This window comes from Gracilinanus agilis, chromosome 3 (assembly GCF_016433145.1).
Source record: "Gracilinanus agilis isolate LMUSP501 chromosome 3, AgileGrace, whole genome shotgun sequence".
NCBI classification, from domain to species: domain Eukaryota; kingdom Metazoa; phylum Chordata; class Mammalia; order Didelphimorphia; family Didelphidae; genus Gracilinanus; species Gracilinanus agilis.
In genome coordinates this window covers 323,318,371-323,329,144 of record NC_058132.1, presented here as the reverse complement: position 1 = coordinate 323,329,144, position 10,774 = coordinate 323,318,371, and positions in this window count along the sequence as shown.

Here is a 10,774-nt window from a genome sequence, read left to right as displayed (position 1 = left end):
TAATAGTGAATAGAGTTCACTACAGAGAATTATATATATTTCTCCACATAGGAATACAAATAATTAGATCTTATTGAAGCCCTTAAAGAGGCAAATTTAAAAAAAAATATGAGTTTTCTTACTTTCCCTTCTGTATCTTATTTACCTTTTCATGTTTCTCTTGATTTTTGTGGTTGGATATCAAACTTTCCATTTAGTCCTGGTCTTTTCTATGCAAATTCTTGGAAATCTTCTATCTTGTTGAAAGCCAATACTTTCCCCTGGAAGTATAGAGTCAGTTTTGATGGGTAGTTGATCCGTGGTTGAAGACCCAGTTCTCTTGCCTTTCTGAATATCATATTCCAAGCCTTGCGGTCTTTTAGAGTGGAGACTCCCAGATCCTGTGTGATCCTTATTGGTGCTCCTTGGTATCTGAATTGTCTTTTTCTGGCTTCTTGTAAAATTTTTTCTTTTACTTGGAAACTCTTGAATTTGGCTATTATATTCCTAGGGGTTGTCTTTTCTGGGTCTAGTGTAGAGGGTAATCTATGGATCCTTTCAATGTTTATATTGCCCTCTTGTAGAACTTCAGGGCAATTTTGCTGAATAATTTCTTTTAGTCTGGAGTCCAAATTTCTATTAATTTCTGCTTTTTCAGGAAGACCAATGATTTTCAGATTGTCTCTTCTAGACCGGTTTTCTTGGTCTGTCACTTTCTCATTGAGATATTTCATGTTTCCTTCTATTTTATCAGTCTTTTGACTTTGTTTTATTTGTTCTTGCTGTCTTGAGAGATCATTAGCTTCTAATTGCTCAATTCTAGCATTTAGAGACTGGTTTTTGGGTATAAACTTTTGGTTTTCCTTTTCAATCTGGTCATTTCTGGTGTTCAATTTGCTTATTAGTTCATTTGATTTTTCAGGAAGACCAATGATTCTTAAATTGTCTCTTCTAGACTTGTTTTCTTGATCTGTCGATTTCTCATTGAGATATTTCATTGGCTTCTACTTGCCCAATTCTTGTCTTAGAGACTGGTTTTCTACTATAAGCTTTTGATTTTCCTTTTCGATTTGGTCTATCCTGTTTTCCAGCTGTTTGATTTTGGTCTCCATTTTGCTTATCATTTCTTTTGATTTGGAGGCATCTTTTTCAAATTGTCCAATTCTAGCCTTTAGAGACTGGTTTTTGGCTATAATCTTTTAGTTTTCCTTTTCAGTCTGGTCATTTCTGGGGAGTTCCTTAATCACTTGTTCAATTTCTTTTTCCAAAATGAGATAAAATATTCTATTTCTTCTTTTATTAAACTAGGAAATTTATATTTTTAAAATATTCATCCATTTCACCTAGATTGTCATATAACTGGACAAAATAGCTCCTAATAATTGTCTTAATTTCTTCTTCATTAGAGGTGAAATCCCCCTTTTCATTTTTGATACTGATCATTTGATTTTCTTCTTTCTTTTTTAAAATTAGATTAACAATACTTTATCTGTTTTATTTGGTTTTTCAAACAAGTTCTTTTACTTTTCATTTTTTTAATTTCTCCTTTGAATTTTAGGATTTCCAATTTAATTTTTATCTGAGGATATTTAATTTGTTCTTTTTCTAGTGTTTTTAGTTGCATACTCAATGCATTGATCTCCTTTTTCTCTATTTTGTTGGTATAAGCACTCAGGGATATACATTTTCCCCAGAAAAATGCTTTGGCAATATCCCATAAATTTTGATATGTTGTCTCCTCATTGTCATTCTCTTCAATGAAATCAGTAATTGTTTCAATGATTTATTCTTTAACACACCAGTTTTAAAGAATTAGATTATTTAGTTTCCAATTAGTTTTTTTTTTAATTTTTAAACCCTTAACTTCTGTGCATTGACTTATAGGTGGAAGAGTGGTAAGGGTAGCCAATGAGGGTCAAGTGACTTGCTCAGGGTCACACAGCTGGGAAGTGTCTGAGGCCGGATTTGAACCTAGGACCCCCCGTCTCTAGGCCTGGCTCTCAATCCACTGAGCTACCCAGCTGCCCCTTCCAATTAGTTTTTAATTTGCCTCTCCATGAGCCCTTACTAATTATAATTTTTATTGTATTATGATCCAAAAAGGTGACATTTACTATTTCTGCTTTTATGCATTTGTTTGCAATGTTTTAATGCCCTAGTACATGGTCAATCTTTGTATATGTACCATGTGCTACTGAAAAGAAGATATATCCCTTTTTATCCCTATTCAGTTTTCTCCAGGTATCTATTAACTCAAATTTTTCTAACATTTCATTTATTCCCCTTGCTTCTTTCATATTTATTTTTTGGTTTGATTTCTCTAGTTCTGATAGGAGAAGGTTGAGGTCCTCTAGTAGTATAGTTTTTCTCTCTATTTCTACCTTAAGCTCCTTTAGTTTCTACTTTAAAATCTGGATGCTATACCATTTGTTGCATATATGATGAGTACCGATATTTCTTTATTATCTATATTGCTTTTTATCAAGATGTAATTGCCTTCCTTATCTCTTTTAATCAAATATATTTTTACTGTAACTTTGTCTGAGATCATGAGTACTACTCCTGCCTTCTTTGTCTCAGTTGTAGCACAATAGATTCAGCTTCAGCCTCTTACCTTTACCCTGTGTGTGTCTACCTGCCTTAAGTGAGTTTCTTGTAGACAACATATGATTGGATTCTGGTTTTTAATCCATTTGGCTATCTGCTTCCATTTTTTAAGCTTTATCCCATTTATATTCATAGTTATAATTACCATCTTTGTATCCCCCTCCATTTTGACTCCCTTCTTTAATCCTGACATTTCTCCTTTCAATCTTTCCCTCCCCTCCAGTGTTTTGCTTTTAGTCAGTCTACACCCTTACTCTTTCCTTTTATTACTCCTCTATGCACCTCCTCCCTTCTTATTCTTCTATTTCTATAGGGTCTTTTGGTCACCTTCCTCCCTTGTATTACTCCCCTCCCCACAACATCTTTTCTTATTCTCCTTCTACTTATCTATCGTGTAATATACAATTCTATACTGTAATAAGGGAATAAAGCAAGTGGATGGGGTTTGTGTGTGACTAGGTCAGTAGGTGGGAAAGGAGGGTGCAATAGTGAAGGTAGTAGATTGAGGTGGTAGGAGAGAATGTAAGGGAATGGCTGAGTTTAGGGAAATATAAGACATTGATTTATAATGAATGGCAAGGGGAGAGGATGAGGTAGTTGGGCAGGCAGTTGCAACAGGGAGACACAGACTGGGTACCCAGGCTTGAGACAGAGAACACTGAAGAGAAACAGGCTGAACCCTTTCAGGTAGGAAGGGCACTTCTACAGACAAAAGATTAGAGCCAGTCAGAAATGGTTTGAAACTAACTAGAGGGCTTTCAAGTCAGTTTCTCAGGTTCACAAAGAAAGAGTCCCAAGGCTCTTCCCTGTCTGTGAAATAGAAGGGCTTCTCAGAGGAAGTATAGAGATCAGCACTTCCTCCAAGATGGACGCCTCCAACTCCCCTCAGAACCCAAAGAGAAACTATTCCTTTTTCTCCTTATCCCTCTTTTATCATTCAGCCAATGATTTAGCAAAAGGTTTGATTAAATAACAACAGGGTTTATTAAGTTTCAGGGTTGATTATAAAGGACAGAGGGATACAAGGTTTCTCTAACAACTGCCTAGGGAGAAGCTTCAGATGGGGGAGGGACACAGGAATGGGAGACTGAGAAAGGGCCTGCCCTCACTCAGTCCCAGGAGGTTTTGTTGCTTTTAAGGTTAAGGAAGTTATATACAATGAATCAGGAGATGATTTGAATCAAGGGTAAGCCCTACTTGACTATGGGGAAAACCTAAGTCTTCAAAATTTGATCGCTACTACCCAAGTCCACCCTTCTCCCAAAACCCACAGGAAATCAGGAAGGGAAATGGTGATTGGAATAGGGAAGGTCAGGGAGATCCAGAGGAATTAGCTAAGCTACAAAATCTCAAGAGAAAGACACAGAATCAAGGCCAGGTTTCAGCAAAAAGTCCAAGCTCAGTTGACCCTTCTGCTCTGACTGAGCCTCCCGGATCAACTGCCTCTACTCAGGGTTCTAAACCCTCTCAACTGCCAGAAATTCTGCAGTTAGATTTTTGCAGGGTTGATTGCACCTCTGCACTACAATACCCTATTGAATCTGGCTGTCCTTCCCTCTCTGAGTCACTTCCAATGAGAGTAAGGTTTAAGTATTACCCATAACCAATTTCTTCCTCCCTTCCATTGTATCCATCTTCTCCCCTCACCCTCTGCACTTCTTTATCTTATATAATTTACCCCATTTTACTTCTCTTTTCCCATTCCTCTTAGTATTATCCTCTTTTTTATCCCTAGTTTTATTTCTTTTTTGACATATCATCCTAAACAGTTTACTGCCACATCTTCTATGTATACACATTCTAACTATTATGATAATGATAACAATTTTTAAGAATTGCAGATGTCATCTTTCCATGTAGAAATATAAACCATTTGACCTTACTGAAGCCCTTAAATTTTTTCTCTTATTTACCTTTTTATGCTTCTCTTGAATTCTGTATTTGGGCATAAAATTTTTGGTTTAAGTCTGGTCTTTTCTTCAAGAATGCTTAGAAATCTTCAATTTTATTAAATGACCATACTTTCCCCCAAAAGAATATAGTTGGTTTTGCTGGGTAGTTGATTCTTGGTTGTAAATGCAATTCCCTTACCTTTTAGAATATCATATACGAAGCCTTCCAGTCCTTCAATGAGGAGGCTGCCAAATCATTTGTAATCCTGACTGGGATTCCATGATATCAGAATCGTTTCTTTCTAGCTGCTTGTTTTATTTTCTCCTTGACTGGGAGCTCTTGAACTTAGCTATAGCATTCCTGGGAATTGTCATTTGGGGATTTAATGCAAGAGGTGATCTGTGGATTTTTTCAGTCTCTATTTTACTCTCTTGTTTAAGACTATAAGGGCAGTTTTCTTGGATAATTTCCTGTCATATGATGTCTAGTCAAATAATTCTCAAATTATCTCTCTTGCATCTATATGGAGAACAATCTCTATATTTCCAGAGATACTGAATGGTGTTTAATGGTGTTGGATTGAAATAGTATAGAAAAAGAGCATTGAGAACAGTCAGACTATCAGTTAGTTCATAACTGCTCCAACTTGTCATGGAGTCTTAAGTTTAATATATAATGATTTCACACAAAGAGCACAGAAAAAGAATTACAGCTGTGAAGGGGTTACAAATTATACAAAAACCCATTAGAGTCTTAAAGGTAGAAAGATAGGTCCAGGGTCAAAGGCCAAATTCCAGCCGCCAATTAGCAGGAGGTTAATTCAGGGAGTGGTAATATATTTTATAGATATCCTAAATAAATTGAGTTCTGTACTCTTGATTTACAGGATTGCATCTGGTTGGATAAAGTCTTATCTAGCTTTGTCCAGTTCTGACCTTGACTAAGTAATATTTTTTAGAGTTCAGCCTTCTTAATTATCAAGGAGAGAAATTTTCAACTCTGTAACTGCTGGTTTGCTAGGAATTTAAAGCTTTTCAATAAGGCTATAATGTTTTTCCAATAAGAAGAGGTATGGATCATAAAAGAGGTCAAAAGAGGAGTCTCAGATTTTTATCTGAGACTGTTTCTCTTATTGGCCTCCCACAAAACTCCCTCTTTTCTTTTAAATTGAAGCGATTTATTATACAGCAAAAACTTTTATTAATGAGAGGAATCACAGAAAGTGGTTACAACCATCAGCTACAGAGATCTTGTAAACTACAGCTGGATCTGATGGGAATCACAGATTATACTGACAGACCATCGTTTTCTCTATTGTTCTCAACATCCCCTCCTTTTGTTTTAATTTGAAGAGACTTTAATTCAACTTAAATTTGCCTTACTATAGGACTGAGTGATATAATGAGAATTGGCAAGTAAAACAGAATTATAAGGAATAAAAAGGGCATCCACATGTTGGGGTGTGTGAATATCTCTCACGAGATCCAAGGGAAGGTGGTCTCCCTGAAGGCTCTTGTAAACATAGCTAACTTTTAAGTTACACAAATTTGGGGATAAAAAGAAAGGACAAAACCAATGATCGAATGATTGCTAGGTGCATTGACAAAAAGCCAATTAGGGGGAAGTCCCCTTTGGCATAATAGTGTACATTCAAAACAGATGCATTCAATTCCCCATAGTTCAATCAACTGCACCCCAAAGTTCATTTTGGATCTTCTTAATGCAGTGTAGCTTTCTGCAGGCATCCTCATGGTGTTTTCTCCAAACAGGTTCGTCGTCACGATTCTGGGGAGATGGCAAATTTCTTATCCTGAAATTATTCTCAAAAGAATTTAAACTTTACATTATAGATTATAAAACATACATTCTTCCCTGAAGAGGGTTAAGGCTAACATCCAGATCAGCTAAGAATACATGGCTGAGTTTTCAGGTTGTGTGAATCAATTGTCAAAAGAAATTAAAAAAATTTTTAAAAATCCAAATTAAAAGAGAGAAGAAAAAATAACTTGTGAATGAAATGTAAAATATCAAAGTCTTATGTGCAAAAATGTAGGGAAAAATAAACTTATAGGAGGTCCTTGAATCAAAGCCCAAGTAAATTGATTTAAGCAATTGTGTAATTACTCATTCAGAAGCCAAGGCTACAGAAAGTTGCCACACTTATAAGAGAAAGAAAAAAACCAAAATTTTTGTGAGAAAGGGAAGTGTTTTTCCCTGGTTTGATTTGCCTGCATTTCTCAGGGATATGGTGAGCCAGGATTATGGCCAACCTTTGGTACTTAACTGGGATGAAGCTCAAGGAATTCCAGCCTCTAACATATGTCAGAAAAGCTGCAACCCCAAACCCCAAACCAAGTTTGTTTAAGTCCTTCAGTATTGGCATGAGAAAGTTTTGTCAATCCTTCCTGGATTGGTATGGTCTTTTTTGACCTTGTGGTACTTGGCACTGTGTGGTTTTTCACCAATCCCATTGGACTTGGTGGTCTCCTTGACCTTGTGACTCTTTTGTTCCCTTCTCCTAGAATTAGACAGAATTATTAATTATAGTCCCATAATATTTACCAATTCATTGCAGGTTTCCATAGACTATAGCTTTGCAGGTATGCATTAATATTAACCTTATATTACTGTAAAATCAAAAAGGATTAACATTAATTATATGTACTTTAAGTACAAAAAATGAGGAAAAAGTGAAAAAATACAATTATTCTATAAAAAATAAAAGGAAAAGCAATAAGAAAATTAAAAATTCAGGGAAAAATACAATGTTTTTTTAAGTAAAAAATGTTTTAAAAATCAAAATTTTATATATGTAGTTTAGATTTTGTAAAATGTCTTTTACCCAAAACTCAGATCCATTTCCTATAAGAATAAAATAAAACCTCAACCCTGATATTATAATTCTGGGGTATTGTTTGTTCCTTGGTATTTGTAATTAGTTATTCCAGTTGATGTTCAGAAATTATACAACTAAATTAATGTACAAGAGATTCAAACTAACTTTCCTTGAAACAACACTTGGGGTTATAAGGATAAAAATTAATAAAGGCTGCTATAAATATAAATATTAGTGTTTTAATTAAAGCCATGCTGATAGATAAAGTTATTAGACCACACGCTTATAAGAATTTAAAATTGCTGCCCGCGCCATTATTGTCTCCCTTCTCTTCCTAAGACTGTTGGCAAAGAGACCACTCCCACCTAACCCAGGAGATTATAAACTCTTCTCTGCGTGGAGACGTAGGTGTCCCCACGCCCAAAGAACCGGAACCAGAAACCCGTTGGACCACGGGAAATGTAGTTTGATAATTTCCCCGTGTCCATAGAAAATACATATATATACTTAAAGATGACATCTCTCAAATTTCACTTTTACAGGGTGAGTATAGTTTCTTTAGTAAACAGTGGAACATATTGGCTAGCTAGATACATTCAAATTGCTGGGGCTTCAATATGCTTTGAATATGGCAAAAGGAGGGAAGGGAGTATAACATTGTTTGACTTCAGGTAAGAGTCATGGATTATTTATCAGTGATATCTTTCTTTTGAATGGTGAGTCCAATTCAATGAACCATAAATGAGTAATATCAGTTGCAAATCCAATGACTTTTACCTTAAACAGTAATTATTACCAATAGCATTTGAAAGGTTTCCAAGATTTACATACACAATGAAAAACTCTGTTACAAAATATGATAAACAAATTTTCTTTTCAACAATTTCTCAATGTATAAATTATCTAGTAATTCTTTCTAGTAATATAGAAAAAGAGTGAACCACTTTGCTTGGAATTAAGTTTTCATTACTGTTATCTTAATTAGAGAGTGTTAAGGCAAGGGCTAGTTATTCCCTTAGCTCATTGTGATAGTCAGTTTACTTTAAATTTTAGTTCACAATACAAATCATATATTATTGCAAATAGGCATGATCAATTTTTAACAAATAGCTTTTACACATAGTTTACATTTGAACATATGTTTTCAGTTTTCACAAAGTAAGGTACGTGTTTTGATAACATTCAATAACAATTTGGTAAAACCCAATATTCGTATCAGCCTTGCTTGCAACATTATTGTCTATATCACATCAAAATTCAATGAGGCTGGTTCCGGGTTAAGATGGCGGCAGAGTAAGAAGCAGCTCTTAACCTCTCCTGACCAAAACACACAAAACTCCTCAAGGGGACATAAAAACAAGTCCAGACGAACAGAGGAACCCCACAACAGGGCACAGCGTAGAAGGTACGTGGAATCGAGGCATTTCCATGCTATAAAGGGGTGAAATAACTCTCACTAAATTGCGGGCTGAACAACCACCCCACCCCTAACCCCTACACACACACCACCTATAGCACCTAAGCCAGCTAAAAAGAAATAGAGCAAGTTTGGGGCACCCATCAAGTCATTGGCAGCTCCGGGGCCTGTTCCTGAGAGCAGCAAGATTTAGGACCCCAAAAAGCTAAAGAAAGCACACAAACCTTGAGAGCGGGAGCAGAGAGCAGACACAGGGCGCAGAACGCGGGCTCAGAGCGCAGGCACGGGTGGAGGCGTGGGTGGAGGCAGACACAGCCACGAGCTAAAGCTCTGAAACCCTGAGTGGGGAACCAGTGCAGACGGGTATACGACTGTGGAAGCAGCACCCTGAGACTTGTAAAAAAACCTCCGGCAGAGGATCAAGCAAGGGGGTCCACCAGGGGGCTTGACCTTGGAAAAAAACCAGAACTCAGACCTCAGGAGCCAAAAGACCGCGGACAGACCCTGAGCGCGAGGATAAACCTGAGAAGCTGCTGGGATAACGATGGCTACCCAGGCTCAGGAAGTTCAGAAGAGAAAGATTAACAAGAAAAAGAAGTCTTTAACACTTGACAACTTTTACACAGAGAAAATCCAGACAACTGAGCAAACAGAGGAGGAGAACAAACAAGCATCCGGACCCTCCTCAAATAAGGAAAACTCCTCACAAGCTATGGAAGAGTTCAAAACTGAGATTTTGAGGAAAATGGAAGAGATCTCACAAGAAAATAACAGTTTAAAAGGTAGAATCCTGCAATTGGAAACTGAGGCTCAGAAACCAAATGAACTGATAAGCAAATTGAACACCAGAAATGACCAGATTGAAAAGGAATACCAGAAGATTATGGCCGAAAAACAGAAGATTATAGCCGAAAACCAAAAGATCATAGCCGAAAACCGAAAGATTATAGCCGAAAACCAATCCCTAAAGGCTAGAATTGAGAAATTAGAAGCCAATGATCTCTCGAGACAACAAGAACAAATAAAACAAAGTCAAAAGACTGAAAAAGTAGAAGGAAACATGAAATATCTCAATGAGAGAGTGACAGACCAAGAAAACCGGTCTAGAAGAGACAATTTGAGAATAATTGGTCTTCCAGAAAAACCAGAAATTAATAGAAACCTGGACTCTATACTAACAGAAATTATTCAGCAAAATTGCCCTGAAGTCCTACAACAAGAGGGCAATATAGACAATGAAAGGATTCATAGAACACCTGCGACATTCGATCCAGATAAAAAAAAAACGCCCAGAAATATAATTGCCAAATTCAAGAGTTTCCAAGCAAAAGAAAAAATCTTACAAGAAGCCAGAAAGAGACAATTCAAATATCAAGGAGCACCAATCAGGATCACACAGGATCTGGCAGCCTCTATGCTAAAAGATCGCAAGGCTTGGCATACGATATTCAGAAAGGCAAGAGAGCTGAGCCTGCAACCACAGATCAACTAGCCATTGAAACTGACTATATACTTCCAGGGGAAAGTATGGGCATTCAACAAAATTGAAGATTTCCAAGTTTTTGCACAAAAGAGACCAGGACTAAATGGAAAGTTTGATATCCAACCACAAAAATCAAGAGAAACATGAAAAGATAAATAAGAAACAGAAGGAAAAGAAAGAAAACTCATAATCTTTTAAACTTGACTCTTTAAGGGCGTAAATATGATCTAATTATCTGTATTACTAGGTGGAGAATGTTATGTATAATTCTCTGTAGTGAACTCTATTCACTATTATAGTATTCACTATTATAGTAATCAGAAGAATAATTAACAGGGTGAGGGTGGAACACTAAATAATCTAAGATGGCATGGGGGATGGGAAAGAGGGGGTGAATAGCAGGGGACACCAAGAGAAACTTGAGTTAATAAGAAAATAGAATATTCTATTACACACAAAGAGGGCATGGGAGGGAGAGGGGACAAATACTATTATAAGAAGGAGAGGAAGAGAGCATAAAGAGGTAATAATCAAACCTTACTCTCAGTGTAATCAACCC